The 14,962-nt window shown below is 51.0% G+C and overlaps 1 protein-coding gene across 6 annotated transcripts in view; it reads left to right on the top strand.

The window, feature by feature from the left end:
- Positions 1 to 3,069: 3,069 nt before the first annotated feature.
- The window catches only part of kdm6ba (lysine (K)-specific demethylase 6B, a), a 117,768-nt gene continuing 105,875 nt past the window's right edge, over positions 3,070 to 14,962 (top strand). For 5 of the 6 annotated variants that reach the window (XM_069186679.1, XM_069186673.1, XM_069186675.1 and 2 more), the window contains exons 1-2: positions 3,072 to 3,895; positions 9,619 to 9,909. The gene's annotated coding sequence lies outside the window, so the exon portion shown is untranslated. Of the gene's footprint in view, positions 3,896 to 9,618; positions 9,910 to 14,962 lie in introns of all 6 variants that reach the window. The other variant, XM_069186682.1, reaches the window with a different exon arrangement.

Below are 14,962 nucleotides of genomic sequence, written 5' to 3'. Positions count from 1 at the left end.
TTGGTGGGAGCACCACTGGCAGCCATTACAGCTGCAAGTCTCCAGCAGCTTGCCCCTGATTGACTTCACTCTTCTCAAAGACATCTTGAGGGTCTCAAATCTGTGCCTTTCTACAACTTTACCCCTTGTTGTTTCAAAAGTGCTCCTTGGTTTTCATGGTTGAAGCTTTGCTTGAAATCCACTACCTGAGTGAGAAACCTAACGGAGACTGGAGTATTTATCCTGTAATCATGTGAACCACTATTATTGCACACAGACAGAGGTCACTCAGCTAATCGTGTGGCTCAAGAATGTACAGTAAGTGTGTGTACCTAAGTTAATTGTGGTTTGCCACTGAGGAGGGTTTGAAAAATTATGAGATCATGACTTTTCTGTTTCTATTGTTATTTTATACGCATATGAATGGCATCATGTACGGATATAATTCTAGATATATAAAGACACCGTAAATATCTTACTGGGTCAGTATGTACACATGCATACATTTCTCTATGTATATGTGTATGTTTATAAATGTTGGCATGTGATGATCTGCATTGGCCTTTCTGTCTGTTGGTGCTGCTCTCTCCTGCATTGTAAGTGTGTGTAAATGTGACATGTTCTTGCCCTTGTACATGCAAGACATCCTATCGGAGCACAATTTGTCACCACATTTCCAGCAGGTCAGAGCTTGCCTGTGAAAGGGGAAAGATAACCACTAAATTTATGGGTCTGGTTTTTATTTTTAGTTTTTGAGCTTTTTAGTGAGGGGGTAGTTCTGCAGGTGTTTGTCCTGCCAGAGAAAAGATAGAGAATAATTATGCAGGAGGGGGAGAGGGAGAAGAAAAGCTTTGTGGTTCTGAAGAGCAGAAGGGGAGATATAATGCCCCACTCTGGAAAAAAGGAAAAAGCAGAGGAAAGGAAACAAGCAGCCTCCATCCAGGACTTTGTTCAGCTCCCATTCTTCTCCTGTAAAAGATCCTGCCAATTACTGAGAGACAGGTTTATTTACTGGACTGGTTCCCCTTGTGATGCTGGGTGGGGTTACTGGAGTTCACATACGTCCTCTTCTCAAAACCATTGCCAGAACTGTAAGTTCATTTGAATTTTTCCACATCCTCTATATTTAAAAGGTGTTAATCACTTAGCGTGCAGGGTCTCTACTGCTAGATCCCAGGCAAGACCTCCTCCAAAGAGGCAGAGCTCTAACTCATTCATACCCGACCCCTCCTCTGAAGGTGTGGCACTCAGGGACTGGTTCGGGCCCGACCCCTCCTCCGAAGAGGCAGAACTTATTGACTGGTTCAGGCCTGACCCCTCTTCTAAAGAGGCAGAGCTCCGTGACTTGCTGAGGCTTGACCCCTCCTCCAAAGGGGTGGGGCTGAGTGACTGGCTCTGGCTTAACCCCTCCTTTGAATGGGCGGAGCTGGGTGACTGGCTATAGCTTGACCCCTCCTATGAAGGGGCGGATCTCACCAAAGATGGACGAGCACCAGACTTCTAATGGTTTGGCCAACAACATTGTGATAAGTGTTACTACTACAGTTAGTACAGATCCTACTGTTACTGCCACTGCTAGTTACTGTAGTCTACTTATACTACTCTAATTACTGCTGCTACTGTTATTGCTGCTGCCAGTTACTACTACTGTTAGTACTAACTGTTGCTGCTACAGTTATTACTACAATTAGTACAGCTGCTACAGTTACTACAACTGCCAGTTACTACTGTTACCACAGCTACTACTGTTAGTTCTAGTTACTTCTGCCGCTACAGTTACCATTGTTATTACTGCACTACTGCTGCTACTATAGTTACGGCTGTTATTACTGCTGCTACTGTTATTATTGCTGCTAAAGTTACTGCTATCTAACTCTATCTGCTATCTAACTCCATCTGCAGTTACTGCTGCTAGTTACTACTGCTACTGCTGTAATTACTGCATCTAATGTTACTACTACAGTTACTACAGCTACTGCGGTTACTTCTGCTGCTTCTGTTACTACTACAGTTACTACTGCTGCTGTTACTACAACTTTCTGTTACTGCAGCTATTTTTACTACTACTGCTACAGTTAGTACTACTGCTGTTACTACCTTCACTACTGCTTCAACAACTAATAATAAGAACAGAAAAATAAGAACGAGAGGAGGTTCTTTACACAAAGGGTGGTAGGTGTATGGAACAAGCTGGGTAATCATGTGGCTGAACCCAGTTTCTTGGGATTCTTTAGGAAACCTCAGGGGTGAGATCCCCAGATCAATAAGCTGCTGACTGTGAGCAGAGGTTACAGTGGGGATCTGCGAGGGAACACAGAAGGAAGACGAGCACGGTGTTTCAGCTGTGGAGCCTCTTCAGGTGTGTGGAGGAGGGGCTGAGGTTGCAGGAGGGGGGGGGGGGGTTGTTGATTCCCTGTGCAAGAATGGAGACAGAAGTCATGGCACGCTGTGTGCATACTGTCCTGCTGGAGCGGTACTGCAGAGAATGCTCTTAACAGGACATCTGCTCCCTCCCCTGGTGATTACAGCTCCTACACGTCTTGACATCGGTTCCACAAGGCTTGGTAGGTTCTTGCTAGCTGAGCCTGAATGGCGCCTCCTGCTGGTGTTTGTTTCCTCCTGCCGCCCACTGCCCGTACACTCTTGACCCTGTCTGAATTGACGCGTGAGCCGGGTTTGCTGTTACCTTCATCAAACAGGCCAGTGGCAGGCGCACGGGCAGCTCTTGTCGCTTCTGTCGGCCTTCTGGTCCCCCGGCACAGCACCCTCGGAGAAGGGGGTCTGGTTTACTACTGCTGTCCGGACCCCAGTAGTCGTGGGGTGCGACCTGGGTGCTGTGCTTTGGGCAGGGCAAGATATTCTAATATTCCGTGCACCCATACACACGTGTCTCTCTGTGAAGACGCACACCGCACAGAGGCACACAAGTGTCTTCCAAAAGAAACGTGCAGAAGGGGGGAGGTATTCTGAGGTATTCTGAGTATTAGATAACATGGCGTAATTAGGCGACAGCTCCGCGTTTTCCGTCTCTCTCTCTCCAGAAGAACTCGAGTAACTGCACCGACAGAGCCCTACAGAGAGCCAGGGCTCTGCTTTCACCCGGGGAGGCAGGAGGGGGGCGGGGCAGCTCTCTGAAAATAAACCTGAGCGAGAGAGACCATTCGACGGCGCAGGCAGAGCAGAGCGGAGCGGGCGCTCCGGAGGAGGACCGTCTGACTGACTGCGCTGCAATGGAATTAAAAACTGCGCAATTTCAAACCTCCGCCGCTTCTCCCAGCCCGGCTTGGGAAAACACCAGCCAGCAGGGCAACACCGGACGCCAGACCGAATTGGCATTCGGATTGGGTGTTTTTTTTTTAGAAAAAACATACTCTGCACTGGGATGCTTTGGGATTAACAAGATGACTCAACGGATGGCCGTGGATACAAGTGGGATCTATGTATTTTAAAAAAACCACAACGGATTGTGGATTTCACAAATACAATGCACAGTTTAAAAACAACAAGGGAGCCATGCACCCGTTCCTGTAAAAAGAGGTGTACACGTCCATGTTGATCCCAGGAGCGAAGCGCTGTGTAACATCCAGCTTGCGGGGCTGAGAGATGGAAGCGCTCTCGGCCGTCACTCGGATCGCGCACATACGTGTCTGTAAACAGACGTCTCGGAGGTGCTCGCTCACGCCGCGGACACGTCCCGCCTTGTGCATCCTGCGCGACTGCAGCACGGGTGCGTTTCGGGGGCAATTCGCATTATATAATTTCTGAGTGCCTTTTCAGACTGCGTGGCCGTGCGTCTGTCAATCACGGCGGAGAGGAGATGCTCTTTTTTTTTTTTGGGAAGCAAAACACGCTGGGAGCCGTAACAGTTGGGGCAGCGATCGCGGCACCTCCCAGAGCGAGCGGGGACCAGCAGCAGGTAAGGGTTAATGCCGCGTCTGACTTCTGGGGGGGGTCTAGAAACTTTTTGCGTTATTATACGATTATTTGCTCCGTAATGGGTTTAAAATGTGCTTCCGTCTCGCGTCTGGTGAGCAGCAGGCAGTGCGGTCTGCCAGGACTGCTTGTAAAGATGTGCTCTGTCTGTAACCCCGCCACAGACGGTGCGGAAAACAGCTCGGAAATGTGTCGATGAAACCCTGAGAATTGTAACTTCAGGCTTTAAATAAAAAACGCAGTGGGATTTAAAAAAAAAAACCCTGCAGCGTGCACCTTCTTGCAAAAGGCCAGTTGGATCAATAAAGACGAAGATGAACTTTGTTTTTCTGCCGTAACTTGTGAAAAAGAAAGATCACGCCGAGGGCACTCCGTGACTGTGCGTGTTTTCCAGAATGCCTCTGTCTGTATTGAGATCTTTCCTTTTCCCAGGCTGGGGCTGAGCTCGTAGCGTCACGTTTACGAGCTTTACGGGAACCGTGTTATTGTAAAATGAGTGGGAGGTCTGTCACAATCTATGTGCTTCCAGAGGAAAATCCCACGTTTTCCTCCCCCCACACGTAACTTGTTCAAATCACGTTTTGGAAAGAGGTAGTACAGTGATTTTGCACGACTTGTTTCTCTTCTCGGCTCCCGAATTCTCTCTCTTCTTGTCCTCCGGAGAATCTGGGGCCTGATGGTGGGGAGGAGTGTCGCATTTGCTTTCTGGATGTCATGTGGTAGCATTGTGGCGGGTTTGCAGAATTTCCAGGAAGAGTATTTGAATTTTTTTTCATTTTATTTTTTTTTCGTCTCCCTCTGCCCTGTCCCCGCCTCCTCGTGTCTTGGGGTAGTGACGCAGGTTGTCCACCAGGGGGCGGCCCAGCCGCGTTTTAATCCAGATCTGAGCTCCAGCTTGAACTAGGAGTTGGCGATCTGGGTCCTGCAGGAGCAGGTTTCCTTGCTAGATTAGGTTTTATCGACCTAAATCAACACATTACTGGATTGTGTGGACCCCTCTACCAACTTCCCGGGCTCTGCCGCTGTACAGAGACCAAGAAAACCTGCAGACATCCGGTCCATTCATTGCAGTGTTTAGATAGACCAGGCACTCCCAGTGCTTTCAGCAGCCGCCTGGAGTCAAATTCTGTCGTGGAGGGGAAAGGAAACTCTTCCCATTGTGTAGTGCTGACCTGTTCTGAGGATTTGTCCTCATTGAAAACTTAATTTCTGTCCCTGCGCTCATATCTATACATACTGTACTGTAAAAGCCATGAACTGAACCAGTAGTGGTGTTTTGTATGACTGAAAGCCTACATGTGAGAGATGAAGGTCCTCAGTCTTGTGCTAAGTGAGAGAGCCTGTTTGTAAGAGCAGTGGTGTCCTGGTGTCCTGTCCACACTCTCCTCTGGGGCTGTGCAGTCTGCTGTCCCCACAGTCCCTCGTCACTCCGCTGGTGCAGCAGTGTCCCCCTCCTCCCCCTGGCCAGGAGGGGGCAGCACTGCAGGGGTGGTCCTGTCCTGTATGTGAAGCCCCCGGAGATCAACTGGGATAAAAGAACTGTGTAAATGCCGGGAATAATGAGGAAATACTGACTTATTTCAATTGCTAAAAACGTCACACGAAACACTCCAGAACAATCTGGGGCTTGTTGGCTCGTCCAGGGCAGGGACGCCTGTGTTGCCACTCGACGTCCAGGGCAGGGGTGTCGGTTGTGTGCCACTCTCCCGTGTTTTTTTGTTCCTGGATGGTGTTTTTCCTCCCCTCCTGCGTGTGGGCATCTTTGGGTATTTTGATTGATTCTGAAAAATGACAGTTGCTATTAAAAACGGTACCAGGGACCCTTTGGTGAATATCAGTGCCCGGGACAGGATGGCAGGGCGAGGGAGAAGGACCCCTGCCCCACCCTCAGGTGCGCTCGCTTGCTCAGATCCGATGAGCTTGTCCAGCCATTTCACGAAGGATCGCTGGGAGGCAGCTCCTACTTCATGGCAGGGGCAGCCTGTACCTGACACCTGCCGCCCTTTGTGTAAAGCTCTGCCTGCTGTGCAGCGTGGCCTGGTGGTCTCGTACACCGACCGCCAGGCGCCTTGCTGCAGTGCTGCAGATCAGATTCCCCTGGCACAGCAGGCAGTGACTCTCTCAGGGATGGTGCTCCGTGCCAAAGGGGGGCACTGTTTTACAGCAGATGGAGGATACCCTAACCCTGTACGACAAGCTAATGACAGAGCCCAGACCAGAACCGTCCGTGTCTGGTCGTCAGGGCTCAACCTGCGCTTTAACTGGGACACTGAGACAGCTCTTTAACTTCCCGCGTGCGATACTGTGCAGCAGTGAGATAGTGTTGCTGCCTCACAGCTCTTGGCGCCTGGGTAGGATTCTGGACCCAGGGCACCCTCTGAGTGGAGTTTGCATGCTCTCCCCTGGTTTTTGAGTGGGTTACATCCCCTCTTCTACAGACGTGCTGGGTCTGTAACTCAGGCCCGTGTGCTTCTATATTGACAAAATGTATGGTCACTTGCATTGTGGAGTGCCTTGGGGCAACCTTGTTGTGAAAGGCGCTATATAAAAATAAATTGACTTGAATTGTGTGAGCGCATGCTCCACAGCAGACGGCTGTCTCCGCCGGGGTATGGGCCCTCTTTGACCCTGGGTGTGACCCTCATCGGGAACGAGTGGCTTTCTGGTGCCGGTGCATGTGAGAAACCAGTGTATACTGGGATTCTTCCCCCTGTCTTGAGCGTGGACAAGAGAGCTCTCAGTGCTGCTGATGGCGAGAGGGGGACAAGCCGTGGATAGCGGCGGCGGCCTCCGCACTGACCTCGCTATTTAAAAGCCATCCTCCCTGTTTCCACCTGCTAGATCTCTGCAAGTCACACGGAAATTCAGCCATGACTTTGTGAGGTAGGAGAAGACCCTACCTGGCTGGGGGGAACGTGCAGACTCCACACAGAAAGCCCCCTCGGGCTGGAACCGTGCCCAGGACCTGAGAGCTGTCAAGCAGCAACAATCACTGCCAGACCACTCGCACAGTCCTAATAATACCATTGCAAACCAGTAATAATAATGCAGGTGACACACAGGATAACACAGGACATCCACGGTTAGCCCTGATGCGGGCTGGGAAAGTCAAGAGCTCTCTTCCCTGGGGGCAGAGGCAGGAGTGATGTCCTGGGGTCAGTGAGTAGGGATAGATACAGGTGTCTCTCCCTGGCCAGACTCTGTACCCTGAGGATCTGGGTGGCGAGAGGTCACAGGCAGCATGGGTCCGGCTACCTGTGCACAGCCCTGCTCTCGCCACCCTTTGCCCCGAGTCTCGTGGGTGCTCCAGATCGAGCTCCGTGAAGGCTCGGAGTGAGAGCTCTTTTATCTCCCCCTGAAGGCATGCTCTTCCAGCACGCCGTTCAGCACTCTGTCTGGAGCGGAGCTGAGTACAGCACAGCACAGCGTGATCAGGGTGTGAACCGAGGGACATACGTGTGCAGGCAGGAATGTACTACAACAAAGCACAGCGGTTAAACGTTAGAGAGCAGTAAAACTTGCTAAAGCGTGACGATCGGAGCCGAAGTCCTGGAGAGAGCTCGGCTCCGCATGACCCTCGCTCTTGCCTGGGTGGGGCTGCTCTCGACGTGCTCGAGCTCCCTGCAAAGCTGCTTTCCTCCTCCGAGACTGGGAGAAGCACAAGTTCCACTTCGGCTTTGACCCCCAGGAATCTCCCGAGTCCCCTGGGCGCAGGCCGGGTGTACACCACACGTGCCAGTGTGTCGTGTCGGTGTTTGCAGCCATATCGCCCTGCAGCTCCCAGCTGGCAGCCCCACTGGAGCTCAGCAGGTGTGATCCTGGTCAGTACCTTGATGGGAGACCTCCTGGGAAAGCTGAGGCTGCTGCTGGAAGAGGTGTTAGTGGGACCAGTAGGGGGCGCTCACCCTGCGGTCTGTGTGGGTCCTAATGCCCCAGTATAGTGATGGGGATGTTATACTGTAAAAGGATGCCGTCCTTTGGATGAGACGTAAAACCAAGGTCCTGACTCTCTGTGGTCATTAAAAATCCCAGGGCATTTCTGGAAAACAGTAGGGATGTAACCCTGGTGTCCTGCCCACATTTCCCCCTGGCCTTTACCAATCATGGCCTCCTAATAATCCCCCTCTCTGAACTGGCTTCATCACTCTGCTCTCCTCCCCACTGAGAGCTGGTGTGTGAGGAGAGTACTGGTGCATCATCCAGGTGGGGCTGCACACTGGTGGTGGTGGAGGGGAGTCCCCATTACCTGTAAAGCGCTTTGAGTGGAGTGTCCAGGAAAGCGCTTTATAAGAGTAAAGAATTATTAAATCTGAGGTCTGTTTCCTCTTATTTTTTGGCGCACAACTCCAGCGCCGATTAGTCTCATTAACATTAAAACACGGTGGGTACAGGTGTCACTCGGGGGTGTGGACTGGACACCGAGACAGACCCGTGGAGCTCTTTGGGGTTGGTCGAAGAACACACGAGTCTGCACGTGTGAAGGGATTTGCGGCGCTGTACTGCAGACCGTCCACAGGAGGGCGCTGTTCACTCGAGGACGGAATCTGCAGACTCGCAGGACGAGCAGCAGCAGCTGCTTTCCTTTCTCTCACTCTGCTGGGAGAGGGCGTGTGTCTTGCGGCACGGTTTCACTCATGAGATAACCTGTCAGGACAAAGCTTTCTGTCCCGTTTAGAAACTCTTACAATGCTTTTACCACACAAAAAATGATAAGTGAAGCCATGATGTCTGTATGGAATTGTTAATGTTATTGTCCACCAGGGGGCGGCTTCAGGCTGACTTTAATGAAGTGAATTGTAAAACAACAGCCATGCAGAAATATACAGTGTAGATTTGGAAACGCAATAGGAAATGGTTAATACAAGACACAGTGTGAGTGGCACTGAAGCAGCTGGTTCCAGTGGCCGGGGGAACGTGTACACTGGTCCGGTGGGTGGGTATGAGCACCAGCGTGTAAGAGCAGCTGATATTCAGTAACTGCATTGTGTTCAGTAACAGCTGGGGGATCGCGCTCCGAGGGCAGGAGCTCTTACTGGCCTGCGTCAGCCCGGTTCTGGTTTAACTGGGCCAATGGAACCGCTTATCCCTGCTCTGCACACCAGGCTGAAAAATCACATTCTAAAATACCAACACCTGACCCACAGGAGTGCCGACTAAGGTGCTGCTCGATATTCCAGTCTTTAAATTTGACATTTGCTTGTGTTTGGAAATTCACAGTGCGTGTGCGATAATTGAATATCAACAGTTCATCAGCATGTAGTTTTACAAGCATGCTGATGTCTTACTAGCACACAGATCTATTGAAAATACCCACAGTGTCTTATGGAGACCAGAGAAGGCAGAAATACACTTGCGTACTCTTTTTTATCAGGTGACTAACTTACTGTGTACTGTTACCAGACATATAGTGATCAGACAGAGTTCAGATAGTTCATCACGCGTAGAGTAACTGATGTTAGTAAGGACTTTGCGAGTAATAATTTTAATATTTCAGGGTGTATATTCTTAGATGATTGAAAATCTGAATTTATTCCTGCATTGCAATTGATTTTGTGTTCTGGATTATAAGTATATTTTTCCTTCGTTTACTTTTTATTGTGCTTTGTTTTATTTTTTTCTTTGTTCAAGATGTACAGTGTCCTTGGGATTGGAAAGGCGCTTTATGAATAATAGTTATTATTATTAATTTATGTTTCTAATTTCCAGATAAAGAGCTGGCCTCCTCGCCATCTCGCAAGGCTGTGGCGCAGAGGAGGGGGCGTGTGCCTTCTGACCAACCAAAGTGCACAGCAGCGGGGAGGCGGAGACAGCTGGGGGGGCTGCGGCCAATGAGAAGAGGAGGCGGGGCGAAGGGACCGGAAGGAAGAGAAGGAAACATGTCTTGTGTAAGGGGAATGAAAGAGGCGGGCTCTGCTCGCTCCAAGCCAATGGGAAGGAGAGCTGTCAGGCCCTTCTGCTGCTTAGAGGAGGCAAGAGGCAACATCTGCGGCCGGAGAGGTGAGTGGGATGCTGGTGCGTTCATCACAGCGTGTGTAGCGTGCTCCATCTGAAGTACATAGGAAATCGAAAGGGTGTAGTTCCACAGGTCTCATCTTGAATCTGACAGAATTATACCCCCTTTCACCTGTCAGAAATTGCAGAATGATCTACAGTAGGTAAATGGCAGACTTGGTGAATGTTCTGGCAAGATGTGAACTGAATTACTGGCATGCTCAGCTGGCCAGTGAGTTTGACAAGGTGAATCACTTTGTGTGTCAGTTTATGACTCTTGTGGTAGTTAAAGAGACCCGGCCTCAGCAGTCAGAGATCACGTAAGAGCAGCAACAGTGAGCTCAGGTGTCTTATATCCGAGCTGTCCCATTGGGAACGCAGGGAGGGAGGGTGTTTGGACTGTGCTGGGCCTGTGTCTAAGGCTGAAGCAGAAAGTCTGCCCTGCCCCTGGTTTGCAGGCCCAATCCAGCTTGTCCACGCCCCCAGCTGTGAGCCCCTATGGGTGCTGCACAGGGCCACGCAGGGCACCTAGTGTGCGTCTTCATCGTCATTGTCCAGGGAAGCATGTCCCCTGTGGTCCTGCTAGGAAGTAGGCCCACTCCCGTTGCTCCACAGCTGTTTGACCGGGCCAGCTCTCTGTGCAGACTCCCTGTGATTGGTGTTGCAGCTAGGAAACTCCTGCAGTGCTCCAGGACTGGGCCTGGGGACCCAGTCCTCTCATAATGGGTCATAACCTGCAATGGGTTCCAGTACCGATTTCTTTTATTCTTAAAGCTTTTCTGGGTAACAGGGGGAGACAACATCAATCTGTCATCGGATATCGTCTAGAAATGATCACATTCGTTGTGGTGGAGGAGCTGGATGATTTATTTACATGTGGTTTCTTGGACCGGCAGGACACCTTGTTACTGCTGTGGTAGCCCAAGCTCAGATCCAGCTTCCTTTACCTTGTCAAATCGCCCGGCTCTTGATCGTTTTGTGCAAAAAAAAGCCGGATTCCGATGTGCATGTGCCCGTGAGGGGGTGGTTTAATAACCCTCTCTGCCGCCCCTGTGTTTCTCCGCTCTGCGTTCTGTCACCTGAATTCCGTCACCACCCCGTGTGTGTGGAAGTGTTGGCCACAGTCTCACTCTTCAGGTTTTCCACCTGGAGCGTTTAGCACCGGGAGCTCCAAGTGAGAGGCGGGCTTTGGAGTGATGCTGTAGCAGCAGTATTGAGCAGCAAGCGGTAAGTGGACATTTGAAAAAGGACGAGGGCAGTGGCTTTCTGGGAAGGGTCAGGGGCTGGCCTGCGTGGGGGAGCTCGCCCAGTCTTGGCTGTCTTGGGTTCAGGATGTGCTGAACTATTCAGGCCCATCGGCTGCTTTATTCTCTACGTCTTGAAATGCTCCATTATTGTTGGTGGAGGTGGTTGAGGTGCTGCAGGGATGGGGATTCTGCTGCTAACCGCTGCCGCGGTGTGCAGACAGGTGGCTCGCCCTCCCCGAACTGCAGCAGACTCTTCTTCTGGCGTTGGTTGAGCGCGTCGAACGCGGCGTTTGGACAGGTAATTTAGCTGGGCTGGCTCTCTTTCATTGAAATTCTTCATCTTGTGTTGAGAGAGAAGATTTTTAAAATGCACTGGCTTGCTCTGTGGTGGTTGTGGGGCTTTATGGGCATTTCTGAGGTGAAGTCACTGCATTGAACTGGGAAGATAAAAGAGTTTAAAAAACAGAAGAACAGAGACAAGGAAACAGGGCGGGAGGATGAGAAGGACAGAGACGGAGGGAGAGACAGAGACAGGGAGCGAGGGAGACAGGATACAGGGACAGAGAGAGGGAGACAGACAGGGAGAGAGGATAAGAAGGACAGACACAGGGACAGAGAGATGGGGACAGGAAGAGAGACAGGAGAAGACAGGGAGAGAGGATGAGAGACAGGGAGACGGGGAGAGAGGATGAGAAGGACAGAGCCATGGACAGGGACAAAGACGGGGAGAGAGGATGAGAAGGACAGAGCCATGGACAGGGACAAAGACGGGGAGAGAGGATGAGAAGGACAGAGCCATGGACAGGGACAGAGACGGGAAGAGAGGATGAGAAGGACAGAGCCATGGACAGGGACAGAGACAGGGAGAGAGGATGAGAAGGACAGAGCCATGGACAGGGACAGAGACAGGGAGAGAGGATGAGAAGGACAGAGCCATGGACAGGGACAGAGACAGGGAGAGAGGATGAGAAGGACAGAGCCATGGACAGGGAGAGAGGATGAAAAGGACAGAGATAGGGAGACGGGGAGAAGGGGGGAGAGGGTCACTCCAGACCACGCTGGGGATCAGATCCTCTTGGGAAATTCTGCTCCGTCAGAGCCCGCTGGCTGTGGGAGAGAGTGGGTGTGGTGTGACTGAGCCTGGGGGAGTCTTCTCCCCCGTCTCCCAGCAGTGAGAAACAGAAAAGTGCTCCACGCTATTAACTTTCTAATCAAGCACGATAAAGGGACATTCCTGACCTGATCGCAGTGAAGATTTCTCACCAGAGACGTTAGCAGCCCGGGTTTTCCGTGCTACAGGACAAACAGCGCAGTCAGCGAAAGTGGGTGCTCTAGACTTCCTCCCGCTCACTCACTCTCTCCCCGTCTTCATCTTCCTTTCAGCCTCCTCGCCTTCCACGCCAGCTGCCTCCTCCTCTTGTCCCCCTCGCTGTCCCTCTGGCCGGCTCTCGCTGGAGCTGATAGCTCTGTCTCGGTCTCTGTGGTGCCTCCACCTTCTTCCCCCGTCTGGCTCCTCTCCTCCGCCACCTTCCTGTCTCTGCTTTCTGCCGCCTGCCCCCGGATCCCTGCTCCCCTCTCTCCTTTTCCGTCTTCCTCTCCCTCGCCCGTCTCTCTCTCTCTCTCAGTTCGGTTCGGTTCAGCTCAGGGCGCTTGATTGGCAGGACCGGTGAGTACAATCAGTGCTGCCGAAGCAAATAAAAATAAAACTCTACAAGCATTTACAACAAAGACATATCATAAAATATTTACATATAGACAGATGGAGCATTACTGGGAGACAGGCTCTGTTCCTCAGGCACTGACAGGAGAACCCATACCGGGCTGCCAGTTCAACTGAGGTCCCTCCTCCCTCTCCCAGTAGGATTGGGACCTGTTGTGATTCTGGCAGGTGTGGGAACTCTGGGACTAGATTTCTGAATTTAGGGAAGAATGTTTTTCTAATCCCAGAGTATCTGTCACAGTGCAGTAGGAAGTGCACCTCTGTCTCTATTTCTCCCTGCTGGCAGTGGGAGCACAGCCTGTCCTCTCTGGACAGCCAGGTCTGCCTGTGTCGCCCAGTTTCTGTGTCCAGGCTGTGGTCACTGAGCCTGTCCTCTCTGGACAGCCAGGTCTGCCCGTGTCCAGTGTCTGCGTCCAGTCTGTGGTCACTGAGCCTGTTCTCTCTGGACAGCCAGGTCTGCCCCTGTCCAGTGTCTGCGTCCAGTCTGTGGTCACTGAGCCTGTTCTCTCTGGACAGCCAGGTCTGCCCCTGTCCAGTGTCTGCGTCCAGTCTGTGGTCACTGAGCCTGTTCTCTCTGGACAGCCAGGTCTGACTGTGTCCAGGCTATGGCCACTGAGCCTGTCCTCTCTGGACACCCAGGTCTGTCTGTGTCACTGAGCCTGTCCTCTCTGGGCAGCCAGGTCTGCCTGTGTCGCCCAGTTTCTATGACCAGAAACTGAGCCTGTACTTCGTCAGGATCTGTTTCTTTTTGCTGTAACTTATCTCTCTGTCCCTTCCTCCGTGTCTCCCTCTGTCTCATGTCCTCCCCTGCCTCCCTGTCCGGCTCTCTCGGCGCACTGCTGCTGCTGTACTCGCCCAGCCTGGTGGGGGCCACTGGTTCTCCTGTTTATTCTGTCTGTCCTGCTGCTGAAGACCCACAGAGCCCCCTAAGTCATTTTCTGACCATTGCTCAGTCCGTATCCGTACAAAGGGAAGACGCCCGGAATGCTTAGATATCAAAAAGTTGATCGTGATCGTGATCGTGATCGCCCCATCGTGATCGGGGGCGTGTTGGAGGAATATGCTTGGATGTGCCCTTTGTCTGTGTGTGGGTACGGTGATTGTTGCCAGAAATCTGAAGCCACATCAAAGCAAAATCTGTTGATTCCAAATTACACTAAAAAGACAAAAAAAAAAGTGCAAAACCACAGAGAGGTCTGGTAAAAATCAAAGCATGTTTCAAACCATGATAAATTGTGACAAAATCAGCACATGGGTTAATCACAGGGAAACCACAGCCTCACACTGCTGGTTTGGACAGGTTTAAACAGTGATCAGGTAAAGGGCTGTGAACAGTCACAGCTGAGTGAATGAAAAAGACAACTGTACTGCTGTGGCACCAGTTCAGTCAGAGCCTTAACTAACAGAGTTACAGGGGAACAGCAACGCTACTGTGATATGTCAGGGTTAGAAAGAATCGACATTGACGAGTGCATTTCAAACCACAGTAAAATTAAAATGTGCGCAGTAACTTGTACAACTTCCAATTGACATCATAAAATAGATGAAATTTCCAGGTTTGTGCAGCAGCATATTCTGTGATTCAGAACGAGGCAACAAAGCTTCTGGTGACATGAAGAGGCTCTGTGACATTGTGAACGAGCCGGCTAGACAGAAATAGAAATATTGCTCTTGACTTCAAGACGGTTTTGCTGCTTCCTTGTTAACTCTGCGTGCAGATCACGTTGGGTCTTTTCTGTGGTGAATTTCCAGGTGCACAACCTGTACTTATTTGCTTGTACATCGCACGACATTAGTCATTACAGGGACTAGTGAGCAGGAAGGGCTGCATCACGTCACGGTTCAAGGGAACTCTCGTTCTCGTCGATTGTGTGACCCGGGGTTTGCGACAACGAGGAGACTTACATTACTTTTATCAAAGTTGACGATTTTCTGCTGAATTCAACTTTTTTCTGTACCATCAATGAAGTTATTTAGCTGCTGAGATTTCATAACCGGTCTGAGAAATTGGGACCTCAGTTGCCCTTGAACCCTTGGTCATAAAGGGGAGTCTGGCACTGGCAGGTTAAAGAGACTTTAATCTTGAAATTAA

This window comes from Lepisosteus oculatus, chromosome 3 (assembly GCF_040954835.1).
Source record: "Lepisosteus oculatus isolate fLepOcu1 chromosome 3, fLepOcu1.hap2, whole genome shotgun sequence".
Lineage (NCBI taxonomy): Eukaryota > Metazoa > Chordata > Actinopteri > Semionotiformes > Lepisosteidae > Lepisosteus > Lepisosteus oculatus.
The sequence above is the reverse complement of the archived record's forward strand: the minus strand, read 5'-3'. Positions and strand labels throughout refer to the sequence as shown.